A 17,536-nucleotide genomic window follows, 5' to 3' on the forward strand; every position below is an offset into this window, starting at 1 on the left:
CACCACTAAAACGCATGAGACTTGTAGTTTTCAAAAATGTTTTCATTTTTGATGAGACGCTTAATGAAAGAAGTTTAATCGCCGGCAAACGAAAACCCGCGAATTCCCGTAAATCCTTGGCTCGGCCCGTATAGGCAAAAGTATACAAAGAAAATACCCAGGGAGTAAACACATTTCCCGAACGATTTTTTGAAATATTTTTCACCACTAAAACGCATGAGACTTGTAGTTTTCAGGAATGTTTTCATTTTTGATGAGACGCTTAATGAAAGAAGCTTAATCGCCGGCAAACGAAAACCCGCGATTTCCCGTAAATCCCGTGCTTGGCTTGTATAGTCGAGTATATACAAAGAAAGTACCCTGTGAGTAAACTCCTTTCCAGAACGATTTTTATTATTATCTTTTCACCACTAAAACGCATGAGACTTGTAGTTTTCAAAAATGTTTTCATTTTTGATGAGACGCGGAATAAAAGAAGTTTAATCGCCGGTAAACGAAAACCCGCGATTTTCCGTAAATCCCGGACTCGGCCCGTATAGTCAAAAGTAGACAAAGAAAATACCCAGGGAGTAAACTCATTTCCCGAACGATTTTTTAAATTATTTTTTCACCACTAAAACGTATGAGACTTGTAGTTTTCAAAAATGTTTTCATTTTTGATGAAGCGCTGAAGAAAAGAAGTTTAATCGACGGCAAACGAAAACCCGCGATTTCCCGTAAATCCCGGACTCGGCCCGTATAGTCAAAAGTATACAAAGAAAGTACCCTGCGAGTAAACTCATTTCAAGAACGATTTTTTAAATTATCTTTTCACCACTAAAACGCATGAGACTTGTAGTTTTCAAAAATGTTTTCATTTTTGATGAGACGCTGAATAAAAGAAGTTTAATCGCCGGCAAACGAAAACCCGCGATTTCCCGTAAATCCCGGACTCGGCCCGTATAGTCAAAAGTATACAAAGAAAGTACCCTGCGAGTAAACTCATTTCCCGAACGATTTTTTAAATTATTTTTTCACCACTAAAACGCATGAGACTTGTAGTTTTCAAAAATGTTTTCACTTTTGATGAGACGCTGAATATAAGAAGTTTAATCGCCGGCAAACGAAAACCCGCGATTTCCCGTAAATCCCGTGCTTGGCCCGTATAGTCGAGAACATACAAAGAAAGTACCCTGTGAGTAAACTCATTTCCAGAACGATTTTTTAAATTATCTTTTCACCACTAAAACGCATGAGACTTGTAGTTTTCAAAAATGTTTTCATTTTTGATGAGACGCTTAATGAAAGAAGTTTAATCGCCGGCAAACGAAAACCCGCGAATTCCCGTAAATCCTTGGCTCGGCCCGTATAGGCAAAAGTATACAAAGAAAATACCCAGGGAGTAAACACACTTCCCAAACGATTTTTTGAATTATTTTTCACCACTAAAACGCATGAGACTTGTAGTTTTCAGGAATGTTTTCATTTTTGATGAGACGCTTAATGAAAGAAGTTTAATCGCCGGCAAACGAAAACCCGCGATTTCCCGTAAATCCCGTGCTTGGCTTGTATAGTCGAGTATATACAAAGAAAGTACCCTGTGAGTAAACTCCTTTCCAGAACGATTTTTTTTAACATCTTTTCACCACTAAAACGCATGAGACTTGTAGTTTTCAAAAATGTTTTCATTTTTGATGAGACGCGGAATAAAAGAAGTTTAATCGCCGGTAAACGAAAACCCGCGATTTCCCGTAAATCCCGGACTCGGCCCGTATAGTCAAAAGTATACAAAGAAAGTACCCTGCGAGTAAACTCATTTCCCGAACGATTTTTTAAATTATTTTTTCACCACTAAAACGCATGAGACTTGTAGTTTTCAAAAATGTTTTCACTTTTGATGAGACGCTGAATATAAGAAGTTTAATCGCCGGCAAACGAAAACCCGCGATTTCCCGTAAATCCCGTGCTTGGCCCGTATAGTCGAGAACATACAAAGAAAGTACCCTGTGAGTAAACTCATTTCCAGAACGATTTTTTAAATTATCTTTTCACCACTAAAACGCATGAGACTTGTAGTTTTCAAAAATGTTTTCATTTTTGATGAGACGCTTAATGAAAGAAGTTTAATCGCCGGCAAACGAAAACCCGCGAATTCCCGTAAATCCTTGGCTCGGCCCGTATAGTCAAAAGTATACAAAGAAAGTACCCTGCGAGTAAACTCATTTCAAGAACGATTTTTTAAATTATCTTTTCACCACTAAAACGCATGAGACTTGTAGTTTTCAAAAATGTTTTCATTTTTGATGAGACGCTGAATAAAAGAAGTTTAATCGCCGGCAAACGAAAACCCGCGATTTCCCGTAAATCCCGGACTCGGCCCGTATAGTCAAAAGTATACAAAGAAAGTACCCTGCGAGTAAACTCATTTCCCGAACGATTTTTTAAATTATTTTTTCACCACTAAAACGCATGAGACTTGTAGTTTTCAAAAATGTTTTCACTTTTGATGAGACGCTGAATATAAGAAGTTTAATCGCCGGCAAACGAAAACCCGCGATTTCCCGTAAATCCCGTGCTTGGCCCGTATAGTCGAGAACATACAAAGAAAGTACCCTGTGAGTAAACTCATTTCCAGAACGATTTTTTAAATTATCTTTTCACCACTAAAACGCATGAGACTTGTAGTTTTCAAAAATGTTTTCATTTTTGATGAGACGCTTAATGAAAGAAGTTTAATCGCCGGCAAACGAAAACCCGCGAATTCCCGTAAATCCTTGGCTCGGCCCGTATAGGCAAAAGTATACAAAGAAAATACCCAGGGAGTAAACACACTTCCCAAACGATTTTTTGAATTATTTTTCACCACTAAAACGCATGAGACTTGTAGTTTTCAGGAATGTTTTCATTTTTGATGAGACGCTTAATGAAAGAAGTTTAATCGCCGGCAAACGAAAACCCGCGATTTCCCGTAAATCCCGTGCTTGGCTTGTATAGTCGAGTATATACAAAGAAAGTACCCTGTGAGTAAACTCCTTTCCAGAACGATTTTTTTTAACATCTTTTCACCACTAAAACGCATGAGACTTGTAGTTTTCAAAAATGTTTTCATTTTTGATGAGACGCGGAATAAAAGAAGTTTAATCGCCGGTAAACGAAAACCCGCGATTTCCCGTAAATCCCGGACTCGGCCCGTATAGTCAAAAGTAGACAAAGAAAATACCCAGGGAGTAAACTCATTTCCCGAACGATTTTTTAAATTATTTTTTCACCACTAAAACGTATGAGACTTGTAGTTTTCAAAAATGTTTCCATTTTTGATGAGACGCTGAATAAAAGAAGTTTAATCGCCGGCAAACGAAAACCCGCGAATTCCCGTAAATCCCAAACTCGGCCCGTATAGTCAGAAGTATACAAAGAAAATACCCAGGGAGTAAACTCATTTCCAGAACGATTTTTTAAATTATCTCTTCACCACTAAAACGCATGAGACTTGTAGTTTTCAAAAATGTTTTCATTTTTGATGAAGCGCTGAAGAAAAGAAGTTTAATCGACGGCAAACGAAAACCCGCGATTTCCCGTAAATACCGGACTCGGCCCGTATAGTCAAAAGTATACAAAGAAAGTACCCTGCGAGTAAACTCATTTCCAAAACGATTTTTTAAAATATATTTTCACCACTAAAACGCACGAGACTTGTAGTTTTCAAAAATGTTTCCATTTTTGATGAGACGCTGAATAAAAGAAGTTTAATCGCCGGCAAACGAAAACCCGCGAATTCCCGTAAATCCCAAACTCGGCCCGTATAGTCAGAAGTATACAAAGAAAATACCCAGGGAGTAAACTCATTTCCAGAACGATTTTTTAAATTATCTCTTCACCACTAAAACGCATGAGACTTGTAGTTTTCAAAAATGTTTTTATTTTTGTAAGACGCTGAATAAAAGATGTTTAATCGCCGGCAAACAAAAACCCGCGATTTCCCGTAAATCCCGGACTCGGCCCGTATAGTCAAAAGTATACAAAGAAAGTACCCAGGGAGTAAACTCATTTCCCGAACGATTTTTTAATTTTTTTTTTCACCACTAAAACGCATGAGACTTGTAGTTTTTAAAAATGTTTTCATTTTTGATAAGACGCAGAATAATAGATGTTAATCGCCGGCAAACGAAAACCCGCGATTTCCCGTAAATCCCGGGCTTGGCCCGTATAGTCGAATGTATACAAAGAAAGTACAATGTGAGTAAACTCATTTCCCGAACGATTTTTTAAATTATTTTTTCACCACTAAAACGCATGAGACTTGTAGTTTTCAAAAATATTTTCATTTTTGATGAGACGCTGAATGAAAGAAGTTTAATCGCCGGCAAACGAAAACCCGCGATTTTCCGTAAATCCCGTGCTTGGCCCGTATAGACAAAAGTATACAAAGAAAATACCCAAGGAGTGAACACATTTCCCGAACGATTTTTTGAATTATTTTTCACCACTAAAACGCATGAGACTTGTAATTTTCAGGAATGTTTTCATTTTTGATGAGACGCGGAATAAAAGAAGTTTAATCGCCGGTAAACGAAAACCCGCGATTTCCCGTAAATCCCGGACTCGGCCCGTATAGTCAAAAGTAGACAAAGAAAATACCCAGGGAGTAAACTCATTTCCCGAACGATTTTTTAAATTATTTTTTCACCACTAAAACGTTTGAGACTTGTAGTTTTCAAAAATGTTTTCATTTTTGATGAGGCGCTGAAGAAAAGAAGTTTAATCGACGGCAAACAAAAACCCGCCATTTCCCGTAAATCCCGGACTCGGCCCGTATAGTCAAAAGTATACAAAGAAAGTACCCTGCGAGTAAACTCATTTCCAGAACGATTTTTTAAAATATCTTTTCACCACTAAAACGCACGGGACTTGTAGTTTTCAAAAATGTTTCCATTTTTGATGAGACGCTGAATAAAAGAAGTTTAATCGCTGGCAAACGAAAACCCGCAAATTCCCGTAAATCCCAAACCCCGGCCGTATAGTCAGAAGTATACAAAGAAAATACCCAGGGAGTAAATTCATTTCCAGAACGATTTTTTAAATTATTTTTTCACCACTAAACGCATGAGACTTGTAGTTTTCAAAAATGTTTTCATTTTTGTTGAGACGCTGAATGAAAGAAGTTTAATCGCCGGCAAACGAAAACCCGCGATTTCCCGTAAATCCCGGACTCGGCCCGTATAGTCAAAAGTAGACAAAGAAAATACCCAGGGAGTAAACTCATTTCCCGAACGATTTTTTAAATTATTTTTTCACCACTAAAACGTATGAGACTTGTAGTTTTCAAAAATGTTTTCATTTTTGATGAGGCGCTGAAGAAAAGAAGTTTAATCGACGGCAAACAAAAACCCGCGATTTCCCGTAAATCCCGGACTCGGCCCGTATAGTCAAAAGTATACAAAGAAAGTACCCTGCGAGTAAACTCATTTCCAGAACGATTTTTTAAAATATCTTTTCACCACTAAAACGCACGGGACTTGTAGTTTTCAAAAATGTTTCCATTTTTGATGAGACGCTGAATAAAAGAAGTTTAATCGCCGGCAAACGAAAACCCGCAAATTCCCGTAAATCCCAAACTCGGCCCGTATAGTCAGAAGTATACAAAGAAAATACCCAGGGAGTAAATTCATTTCCAGAACGATTTTTTAAATTATTTTTTCACCACTAAACGCATGAGACTTGTAGTTTTCAAAAATGTTTTCATTTTTGTTGAGACGCTGAATGAAAGAAGTTTAATCGCCGGCAAACGAAAACCCGCGATTTCCCGTAAATCCCGGACTCGGCCCGTATAGTCAAAAGTAGACAAAGAAAATACCCAGGGAGTAAACTCATTTCCCGAACGATTTTTTAAATTATTTTTTCACCACTAAAACGTATGAGACTTGTAGTTTTCAAAAATGTTTTCATTTTTGATGAGGCGCTGAAGAAAAGAAGTTTAATCGACGGCAAACGAAAACCCGCGATTTCCCGTAAATCCCGGATTCGGCCCGTCTAGTCAAAAGTATACAAAGAAAGTACCCTGCGAGTAAACTCATTTCCAGAACGATTTTTTAAAATATCTTTTCACCACTAAAACGCACGAGACTTGTAGTTTTCAAAAATGTTTCCATTTTTGATGAGAAGCTGAATAAAAGAAGTTTAATCGCCGGCAAACGAATATCCGCGAATTCCCGTAAATCCCAAACTCGGCCCGTATAGTCAGAAGTATACAAAGAAAATACCCAGGGAGTAAACTCATTTCCAGAACGATTTTTTAAATTATCTTTTCACCACTAAAACGCATGAGACTTGTAGTTTTCAAAAATGTTTTCATTTTTGATAAGACGCAGAATAAAAGATGTTAATCGCCGGCAAACGAAAACCCGCGATTTCCCGTAAATCCCGTGCTTGGCCCGTATAGTCGAGTATATACAAAGAAAGTACCCTGTGAAAAAACTCATTTCCAGAACGATTTTTTAAATTATCTTTTCACCACTAAAACGCATGAGACTTGTAGTCTTCAAAAATGTTTTCATTTTTGATGAGACGCGGAATAATAGAAGTTTAATCGCCGGCAAACGAAAACCCGCGATTTCCCGTAAATCCCGGACTCGACCCGTATAGCCAAAAGTATACAAAGAAAATACTCAGGGAGTAAACTCATTTCCCGAACGATTTTTTAAATTATTTTTTCACCACTAAAACGTATGAGACTTGTAGTTTTCAAAAATGTTTTCATTTTTGATGAGACGCTGAATAAAAGAAGTTTAATCGCCGGCAAACGAGAACTCGCGATTTCCCGTAAATCCCGGACTCGGCCCGTATAGTCAAAAGTATACAAATAAAGTACTCTGCGAGTAAACTCATTTCCAGGACGATTTTTTAAATTATCTTTTCACCACTAAAACGCACGAGACTTGTAGTTTTCAAAAATGTTTTCATTTTTGATAAGACGCTGAATAAAAGAAGTTTAATCGCCGGCAAACGAAAACCCGCGAATTCTTGTAAATCCCAAACTCGGCCCGTATAGTCAAAAGTATACAAAGAAAATACCCAGGGAGTAAACTCATTTCCAGAACGATTTTTTAAATTATCTATTCACCACTAAAACGCATGAGACTTGTAGTCTTCAAAAATGTTTCAATTTTTGATGAGAAGCTGAATAAAAGAAGTTTAATCGCCGGCAAACGAATATCCGCGAATTCCCGTAAATCCCAAAGTCGGCCCGTATAGTCAGAAGTATACAAAGAAAATACCCAGGGAGTAAACTCATTTCCAGAACGATTTTTTAAATTATCTTTTCACCACTAAAACGCATGAGACTTGTAGTTTTCAAAAATGTTTTCATTTTTGATAAGACGCTGAATAAAAGATGTTTAATCGCCGGCAAACGAAAACCCGCGATTTCCCGTAAATCCCGGACTCGACCCGTATAGTCAAAAGTATACAAAGAAAGTACTCTGCGAGTAAACTCATTTCCAGAACGATTTTTTAAATTATTTTTTCACCACTAAAACGCACGAGACTTGTAGTTTTCAAAAATGTTTTCATTTTTGATGAGACGCTGAATAAAAGAAGTTTAATCGCCGGCAAACGAAAACCCGCGATTTCCCGTAAATCCCGGACTCGGCCCGTATAGTCAAAAGTATACAAAGAAAATACCCAGGGAGTAAACTCATTTCCAGAACAATTTTTTAAATTATCCTTTCACCACTAAAACGCATGAGACTTGTAGTTTTCAAAAATGTTTTCATTTTTGATAAGACGCTGAATAAAAGATGATTAATCGCCGGCAAAGCAAAACCCGCGATTTCCCGTATATAGCGGACTCGGCCCGTATAGTCAAAAGTATACAAAGGAAGTACCCAGGGAGTAAGCTCATTTCCCAAACGATTTTTTAAATTATTTTTTCACCACTAAAACGCATGAGACTTGTAGTTTTCAAAAATGTTTTCATTTTTGATAAGACGCAGAATAAAAGATGTTAATCGCCGGCAAACGAAAACCCGCGATTTCCCGTAAATCCCGGGCTTGGCCCGTATAGTCGAATGTATACAAAGAAAGTACCCTGTGAGTAAACTCATTTCCCGAACGATTTTTTGAATTATTTTTCACCACTAAAACGCATGAGACTTGTAGTTTTCAAAAATGTTTCCATTTTTGATGAGAAGCTGAATAAAAGAAGTTTAATCGCCGGCAAACGAATATCCGCGAATTCCCGTAAATCCCAAACTCGGCCCGTATAGTCAGAAGTATACAAAGAAAATACCCAGGGAGTAAACTCATTTCCAGAACGATTTTTTAAATTATCTTTTCACCACTAAAACGCATGAGACTTGTAGTTTTCAAAAATGTTTTCATTTTTGATAAGACGCTGAATAAAAGATGTTTAATCGCCGGCAAACAAAAACCCGCGATTTCCCGTAAATCCCGGACTCGGCCCGTATAGTCAAAAGTATACAAAGAAAGTACCCAGGGAGTAAACTCATTTCCCGAACGATTTTTTAAATTATTTTTTCACCACTAAAACGCATGAGACTTGTAGTTTTCAAAAATGTTTTCATTTTTGATAAGACGCAGAATAAAAGATGTTTAATCGCCTGCAAACGAAAACCCGCGATTTCCCGTAAATCTCGTGCTTGGCCCGTATAGTCGAGTATATACAAAGAAAGTACCCTGTGAAAAAACTCATTTCCAGAACAATTTTTTAAATTATCTTTTCACCACTAAAACGCATGAGACTTGTAGTCTTCAAAAATGTTTTCATTTTTGATGAGACGCGGAATAATAGAAGTTTAATCGCCGGCAAACGAAAACCCGCGATTTCCCGTAAATCCCAAACTCGGCCCGTATAGTCAAAAGTATACAAAGAAAATACCCAGGGAGTAAACTCATTTCCAGAACGATTTTTTAAATTATCCTTTCACCACTAAAACGCATGAGACTTATAGTCTTCAAAAATGTTTTCATTTTTGATAAGACGCTGAATAAAAGATGATTAATCGCCGGCAAAGCAAAACCCGCGATTTTCCGTAAATAGCGGACTCGGCCCGTATAGTCAAAAGTATACAAAGGAAGTACCCAGGGAGTAAGCTCATTTCCCAAACGATTTTTTAAATTATTTTTTCACCACTAAAACGCATGAGACTTGTAGTTTTCAAAAATGTTTTCATTTTTGATAAGACGTAGAATAAAAGATGTTAATCGCCGGCAAACGAAAACCCGCGATTTCCCGTAAATCCCGGGCTTGGCCCGTATAGTCGAATGTATACAAAGAAAGTACCCTGTGAGTAAACTCATTTCCCGAACGATTTTTTGAATTATTTTTCACCACTAAAACGCATGAGACTTGTAGTTTTCAAAAATGTTTCCATTTTTGATGAGAAGCTGAATAAAAGAAGTTTAATCGCCGGCAAACGAATATCCGCGAATTCCCGTAAATCCCAAACTCGGCCCGTATAGTCAGAAGTATACAAAGAAAATACCCAGGGAGTAAACTCATTTCCAGAACGATTTTTTAAATTATCTTTTCACCACTAAAACGCATGAGACTTGTAGTTTTCAAAAATGTTTTCATTTTTGATAAGACGCTGAATAAAAGATGTTTAATCGCCGGCAAACGAAAACCCGCGATTTCCCGTAAATCCCGGACCCGGCCCGTATAGTCAAAAGTATACAAAGAAAGTACACAGGGAGTAAACTCATTTCCCGAACGATTTTTTAAATTATTTTTTCACCACTAAAACGCATGAGACTTGTAGTTTTCAAAAATGTTTTCATTTTTGATAAGACGCAGAATGAAAGATGTTTAATCGCCTGCAAACGAAAACCCGCGATTTCCCGTAAATCTCGTGCTTGGTCCGTATAGTCGAGTATATACAAAGAAAGTACCCTGTGAAAAAACTCATTTCCAGAACGATTTTTTAAATTATCTTTTCACCACTAAAACGCATGAGACTTGTAGTCTTCAAAAATGTTTTCATTTTTGATGAGACGCGGAATAATAGAAGTTTAATCGCCGGCAAACGAAAACCCGCGATTTCCCGTAAATCCCGGACTCGACCCGTATAGCCAAAAGTATACAAAGAAAATACTCAGGGAGTAAACTCATTTCCCGAACGATTTTTTAAATTATTTTTTCACCACTAAAACGCACGAGACTTGTAGTTTTCAAAAATGTTTTCATTTTTGATGAGACGCTGAATAAAAGAAGTTTAATCGCCGGCAAACGAAAACCCGCGAATTCCCGTAAATCCCAAACTCGGCCCGTATAGTCAAAAGTATACAAAGAAAATACCCAGGGAGTAAACTCATTTCCAGAACGATTTTTTAAATTATCCTTTCACCACTAAAACGCATGAGACTTGTAGTCTTCAAAAATGTTTTCATTTTTGATAAGACGCTGAATAAAAGATGATTAATCGCCGGCAAAGCAAAACCCGCGATTTTCCGTAAATAGCGGACTCGGCCCGTATAGTCAAAAGTATACAAAGGAAGTACCCAGGGAGTAAGCTCATTTCCCGAACGATTTTTTAAATTATTTTTTCACCACTAAAACGCATGAGACTTGTAGTTTTCAAAAATGTTTTCATTTTTGTTAAGACGCAGAATAAAAGATGTTAATCGCCGGCAAACGAGAACCCGCGACTTCCCGTAAATCCCGGGCTTGGCCCGTATAGTCGAATGTATACAAAGAAAGTACCCTGTGAGTAAACTCATTTCCCGAACGATTTTTTGAATTATTTTTCACCACTAAAACGCATGAGACTTGTAGTTTTCAGGAATGTTTTCATTTTTGATGAGACGCTTAATGAAAGAAGTTTAATCGCCGGCAAACGAAAACCCGCGATTTCCCGTAAATCCCGTGCTTGGCTTGTATAGTCGAGTATATACAAAGAAAGTACCCTGTGAGTAAACTCCTTTTCAGAACGATTTTTTATATTATCTTTTCACCACTAAAACGCATGAGACTTGTAGTTTTTAAAAATGTTTTCATTTTTAATGAGACGCGGAATAAAAGGAGTTTAATCTCTGGTAAACGAAAACCCGCGATTTCCCGTAAATCCCGGACGCGGCCCGTATAGTCAAAAGTAGACAAAGATAATACCCAGGGAGTAAACTCATTTCCCGAACGATTTTTTAAATTACTTTTTTCACCACTAAAACGTATGAGACTTGTAGTTTTCAAAAATGTTTTCATTTTTGATGAGGCGCTGAAGAAAAGAAGTTTAATCGACGGCAAACGAAAACCCGCGATTTCCCGTAAATCCCGGACTTGGCCCGTATAGTCAAAAGTTTACAAAGAAAGTACCCTGCGAGTAAACTCATTTCCAGAACGATTTTTTAAAATATCTTTTCACCACTAAAACGCACGAGACTTGTAGTTTCTAAAAATGTTTTCATTTTTGATAAGACGCTGAATAAAAGATGATTAATCGCCGGCAAAGCAAAACCCGCGATTTTCCGTAAATAGCGGACTCGGCCCGTATAGTCAAAAGTATACAAAGGAAGTACCCAGGGAGTAAGCTCATTTCCCAAACGATTTTTTAAATTATTTTTTCACCACTAAAACGCATGAGACTTGTAGTTTTCAAAAATGTTTTCATTTTTGATAAGACGTAGAATAAAAGATGTTAATCGCCGGCAAACGAAAACCCGCGATTTCCCGTAAATCCCGGGCTTGGCCCGTATAGTCGAATGTATACAAAGAAAGTACCCTGTGAGTAAACTCATTTCCCGAACGATTTTTTGAATTATTTTTCACCACTAAAACGCATGAGACTTGTAGTTTTCAAAAATGTTTCCATTTTTGATGAGAAGCTGAATAAAAGAAGTTTAATCGCCGGCAAACGAATATCCGCGAATTCCCGTAAATCCCAAACTCGGCCCGTATAGTCAGAAGTATACAAAGAAAATACCCAGGGAGTAAACTCATTTCCAGAACGATTTTTTAAATTATCTTTTCACCACTAAAACGCATGAGACTTGTAGTTTTCAAAAATGTTTTCATTTTTGATAAGACGCTGAATAAAAGATGTTTAATCGCCGGCAAACGAAAACCCGCGATTTCCCGTAAATCCCGGACCCGGCCCGTATAGTCAAAAGTATACAAAGAAAGTACACAGGGAGTAAACTCATTTCCCGAACGATTTTTTAAATTATTTTTTCACCACTAAAACGCATGAGACTTGTAGTTTTCAAAAATGTTTTCATTTTTGATAAGACGCAGAATGAAAGATGTTTAATCGCCTGCAAACGAAAACCCGCGATTTCCCGTAAATCTCGTGCTTGGTCCGTATAGTCGAGTATATACAAAGAAAGTACCCTGTGAAAAAACTCATTTCCAGAACGATTTTTTAAATTATCTTTTCACCACTAAAACGCATGAGACTTGTAGTCTTCAAAAATGTTTTCATTTTTGATGAGACGCGGAATAATAGAAGTTTAATCGCCGGCAAACGAAAACCCGCGATTTCCCGTAAATCCCGGACTCGACCCGTATAGCCAAAAGTATACAAAGAAAATACTCAGGGAGTAAACTCATTTCCCGAACGATTTTTTAAATTATTTTTTCACCACTAAAACGCACGAGACTTGTAGTTTTCAAAAATGTTTTCATTTTTGATGAGACGCTGAATAAAAGAAGTTTAATCGCCGGCAAACGAAAACCCGCGAATTCCCGTAAATCCCAAACTCGGCCCGTATAGTCAAAAGTATACAAAGAAAATACCCAGGGAGTAAACTCATTTCCAGAACGATTTTTTAAATTATCCTTTCACCACTAAAACGCATGAGACTTGTAGTCTTCAAAAATGTTTTCATTTTTGATAAGACGCTGAATAAAAGATGATTAATCGCCGGCAAAGCAAAACCCGCGATTTTCCGTAAATAGCGGACTCGGCCCGTATAGTCAAAAGTATACAAAGGAAGTACCCAGGGAGTAAGCTCATTTCCCGAACGATTTTTTAAATTATTTTTTCACCACTAAAACGCATGAGACTTGTAGTTTTCAAAAATGTTTTCATTTTTGTTAAGACGCAGAATAAAAGATGTTAATCGCCGGCAAACGAGAACCCGCGACTTCCCGTAAATCCCGGGCTTGGCCCGTATAGTCGAATGTATACAAAGAAAGTACCCTGTGAGTAAACTCATTTCCCGAACGATTTTTTGAATTATTTTTCACCACTAAAACGCATGAGACTTGTAGTTTTCAGGAATGTTTTCATTTTTGATGAGACGCTTAATGAAAGAAGTTTAATCGCCGGCAAACGAAAACCCGCGATTTCCCGTAAATCCCGTGCTTGGCTTGTATAGTCGAGTATATACAAAGAAAGTACCCTGTGAGTAAACTCCTTTTCAGAACGATTTTTTATATTATCTTTTCACCACTAAAACGCATGAGACTTGTAGTTTTTAAAAATGTTTTCATTTTTAATGAGACGCGGAATAAAAGGAGTTTAATCTCTGGTAAACGAAAACCCGCGATTTCCCGTAAATCCCGGACGCGGCCCGTATAGTCAAAAGTAGACAAAGATAATACCCAGGGAGTAAACTCATTTCCCGAACGATTTTTTAAATTACTTTTTTCACCACTAAAACGTATGAGACTTGTAGTTTTCAAAAATGTTTTCATTTTTGATGAGGCGCTGAAGAAAAGAAGTTTAATCGACGGCAAACGAAAACCCGCGATTTCCCGTAAATCCCGGACTTGGCCCGTATAGTCAAAAGTTTACAAAGAAAGTACCCTGCGAGTAAACTCATTTCCAGAACGATTTTTTAAAATATCTTTTCACCACTAAAACGCACGAGACTTGTAGTTTCTAAAAATGTTTCCATTTTTGATGAGACGCTGAATAAAAGAAGTTTAATCGCCGGCAAACGAAAACCCGCGAATTCCCGTAAATCCCAAACTCGGCCCGTATAGTCAGAAGTATACAAAGAAAATACCCAGGGAGTAAACTCATTTCCAGAACGATTTTTTAAATTATCTTTTCACCACTAAAACGCATGAGACTTGTAGTTTTCAAAAATGTTTTCATTTTTGATAAGACGCTGAATAAAAGATGTTTAATCGCCGGCAAACGAAAACCCGCGATTTCCCGTAAATCCCGGACTCGGCCCGTATAGTCAAAAGTATACAAAGAAAGTACCCAGGGAGTAAACTCATTTCCCGAACGATTTTTTAAATTATTTTTTCACCACTAAAACGCATGAGACTTGTAGTTTTCAAAAATGTTTTCATTTTTGATAAGACGCAGAATAAAAGATGTTAATCGCCGGCAAACGAAAACCCGCGATTTCCCGTAAATCCCGGGCTTGGTCCGTATAGTCGAATGTATACAAAGAAAGTACCCTGTGAGTAAACTCATTTCCCGAACTATTTTTTAAATTATTTTTTCACCACTAAAACGCATGAGACTTGTAGTTTTCAAAAATGTTTTCATTTTTGATGAGACGCTGAATGAAAGAAGTTTAATCGCCGGCAAACGAAAACCCGCGATTTCCCGTAAATCCCGTGCTTGGCCCGTATAGTCGAGTATATACAAAGAAAGTACCCTGTGAAAAAACTCATTTCCAGAACGATTTTTTAAATTATCTTTTCACCACTAAAACGCATGAGACTTGTAGTCTTCAAAAATGTTTTCATTTTTGATGAGACGCGGAATAAAAGAAGGTTAATCGCCGGCAAACGAAAACCTGCGATTTCCCGTAAATCCCGCACTTGGCCAGTCTAGTCAAAAGTATACAAAGAAAATACCCAGGGAGTAAACTCATTTCCGGAACGATTTTTTAAATTATTTTTTCACCGCTAAAACGTATGAGACTCGTAGTCTTCAAAAATGTTTTCATTTTTGATGAGACGCGGAATAAAAGAAGTTTAATCGCCGGCAAACGAAAACCTGCGATTTCCTGTAAATCCCGCACTCGGCCCGTATAGTCAAAAGTATACAAAGAAAATACCCAGGGAGTAAACTCATTTCCCGAACGATTTTTTAAATTATTTTTTCACCGCTAAAACGTATGAGACTCGTAGTCTTCAAAAATGTTTTCATTTTTGATGAGACGCTGAATAAAAGAAGTTTAATCGCCGGCAAACGAAAACCTTCGATTTCCCGTAAATCCCGGACTCGGCCCGTATAGTCAAAAGTATACAAAGAAAGTACCCTGCGAGTAAACTCATTTCCAGAACGATTTTTTAAATTATCTTTTCACCACTAAAACGCATGAGACTTGTAGTCTTCAAAAACGTTTTCGTTTTTGATGAGACGCGGAATAAAAGAAGTTTAATCGCCGGCAAACGAAAACCCGCGATTTCCCGTAAATCCCGGACTCGACCCGTATAGTCAAAGGTATACAAAGAAAATTCTCAGGGAGTAAACTCATTCCCGAACGATTTTTAAATTATTTTTTCACCACTAAAACGTATGAGACTTGTAGTTTTCAAAAATGTTTTTATTTTTGATGAGACGTTGAATAAAAGAAGTTTAATCGCCGGCAAACGAAAACCCGCGATTTCCCGTAAATCCCGGACTCGGCCCGTATAGTCAAAAGTATACAAAGAAAGTACCCTGCGAGTAAACTCATTTCCAGAACGATTTTTTAAATTATCTTTTCACCACTAAAACGCACGAGACTTGTAGTTTTCAAAAATGTTTTCACTTTTGATGAGACCCTGAATAAAAGAAGTTTACTCGCCGGCAAACGAAAACCCGCGAATTCCCGTAAATCCCAAACTCGGCCCGTATAGTCAAAAGTATACAAAGAAAATACCCAGGGAGTAAACTCATTTCCAGAACGATTTTTTAAATTATCTTTTCACCACTAAAACGCATGAGACTTGTAGTTTTCAAAAATGTTTTCATTTTTGATAAGACGCTGAATAAAAGATGATTAATCGCCGGCAAACCAAAACCCGCAATTTCCCGTAAATACCGGACTCGGCCCGTATAGTCAAAAGTATACAAAGGAAGTACCCAGGGAGTAAGCTCATTTCCCGAACGATTTTTTAAATTATTTTTTCACCACTGAAACGCATGAGACTTGTAGTTTTCAAAAATGTTTTCATTTTTGATAAGACGCAGAATAAAAGATGTTAATCGCCGGCAAACGAAAACCCGCGATTTCCCGTAAACCCGGGCTTGGCCCGTATAGTCGAATGTTTACAAAGAAAGTACCCTGTGAGTAAACTCATTTCCCGAACGATTTTTTCAATTATTTTTTCACCACTAAAACGCATGAGACTTGTAGTTTTCAAAAATGTTTTCATTTTTGATGAGATGCTTGATGAAAGAAGTTTAATCGCCGGCAAACGAAAACCCGCGATTTCCCGTAAATCCCGTGCTTGGCCCGTATAGTCGAGTATATACAAAGAAAGTACCCTGTGAGTAAACTCATTTCCAGAACGATTTTTTAAATTATCTTTTCACCACTAAAACGCATGAGACTTGTAGTCTTCAAAAACGTTTTCATTTTTGATGAGACGCGGCATAAAAGAAGTTTAATCGCCGGCAAACGAAAACCCGCGATTTCCCGTAAATCCCTGACTCGGCCCGTATAGTCAAAATTATACAAAGAAAATACCCAGGGAGTAAACTCATTTCCCGAACGATTTTTTAAATTATTTTTTCACCACTAAAACGCAAGAGACTCGTAGTTTTTAAAAATGTTTTCATTTTTGATGAGACGCTGAATAAAAGAAGTTTAATCGCCGGCAAACGAAAACCCGCGATTTCCTGTAAATCCCGGGCTTGGCCCGTATAGTCGAATGTATACAAAGAAAGTACCCTGTGAGTGAACTCATTTCCCGAACGATTTTTTAAATTATCTTTTCACCACTAAAACGCATGAGACTTGTAGTCTTCAAAAACGTTTTCATTTTTGATGAGACGCGGCATAAAAGAAGTTTAATCGCCGGCAAACGAAAACCCGCGATTTCCCGTAAATCCCGGACTCGGCCCGTATAGTCAAAATTATACAAAGAAAATACCCAGGGAGTAAACTCATTTCCCGAACGATTTTTTAAATTATTTTTTCACCACTAAAACGCAAGAGACTTGTAGTTTTCAAAAATGTTTTCATTTTTGATGAGACGCTGAATAAAAGAAGTTTAATCGCCGGCAAACGAAAACCCGCGATTTCCTGTAAATCCCGGGCTTGGCCCGTATAGTCGAATGTATACAAAGAAAGTACCCTGTGAGTGAACTCATTTCCCGAACGATTTTTTAAATTATCTTTTCACCACTAAAACGCATGAGACTTGTAGTTTTTAAAAATGTTTTCATTTTTGATGAGACGCTGAATAAAAGATGTTTAATCGCCGGCAAACAAAAACCCGCAATTTCCCGTAAATCCCGGACTCGGCCCGTATAGTCAAAAGTATACAAAGAAAATACCCAGGGAGTAAACTCATTTCCAGAACGATTTTTTAAATTATCTTTTCACCACTAAAACGCATGAGACTTGTAGTTTTCAAAAATGTTTTCATTTTTGATAAGACGCAGAATAAAAGATGTTAATCGCCGGCAATCGAAAACCCGCG

This window comes from Hydractinia symbiolongicarpus, chromosome 4, assembly GCF_029227915.1.
Source record: "Hydractinia symbiolongicarpus strain clone_291-10 chromosome 4, HSymV2.1, whole genome shotgun sequence".
Taxonomy (NCBI): domain Eukaryota; kingdom Metazoa; phylum Cnidaria; class Hydrozoa; order Anthoathecata; family Hydractiniidae; genus Hydractinia; species Hydractinia symbiolongicarpus.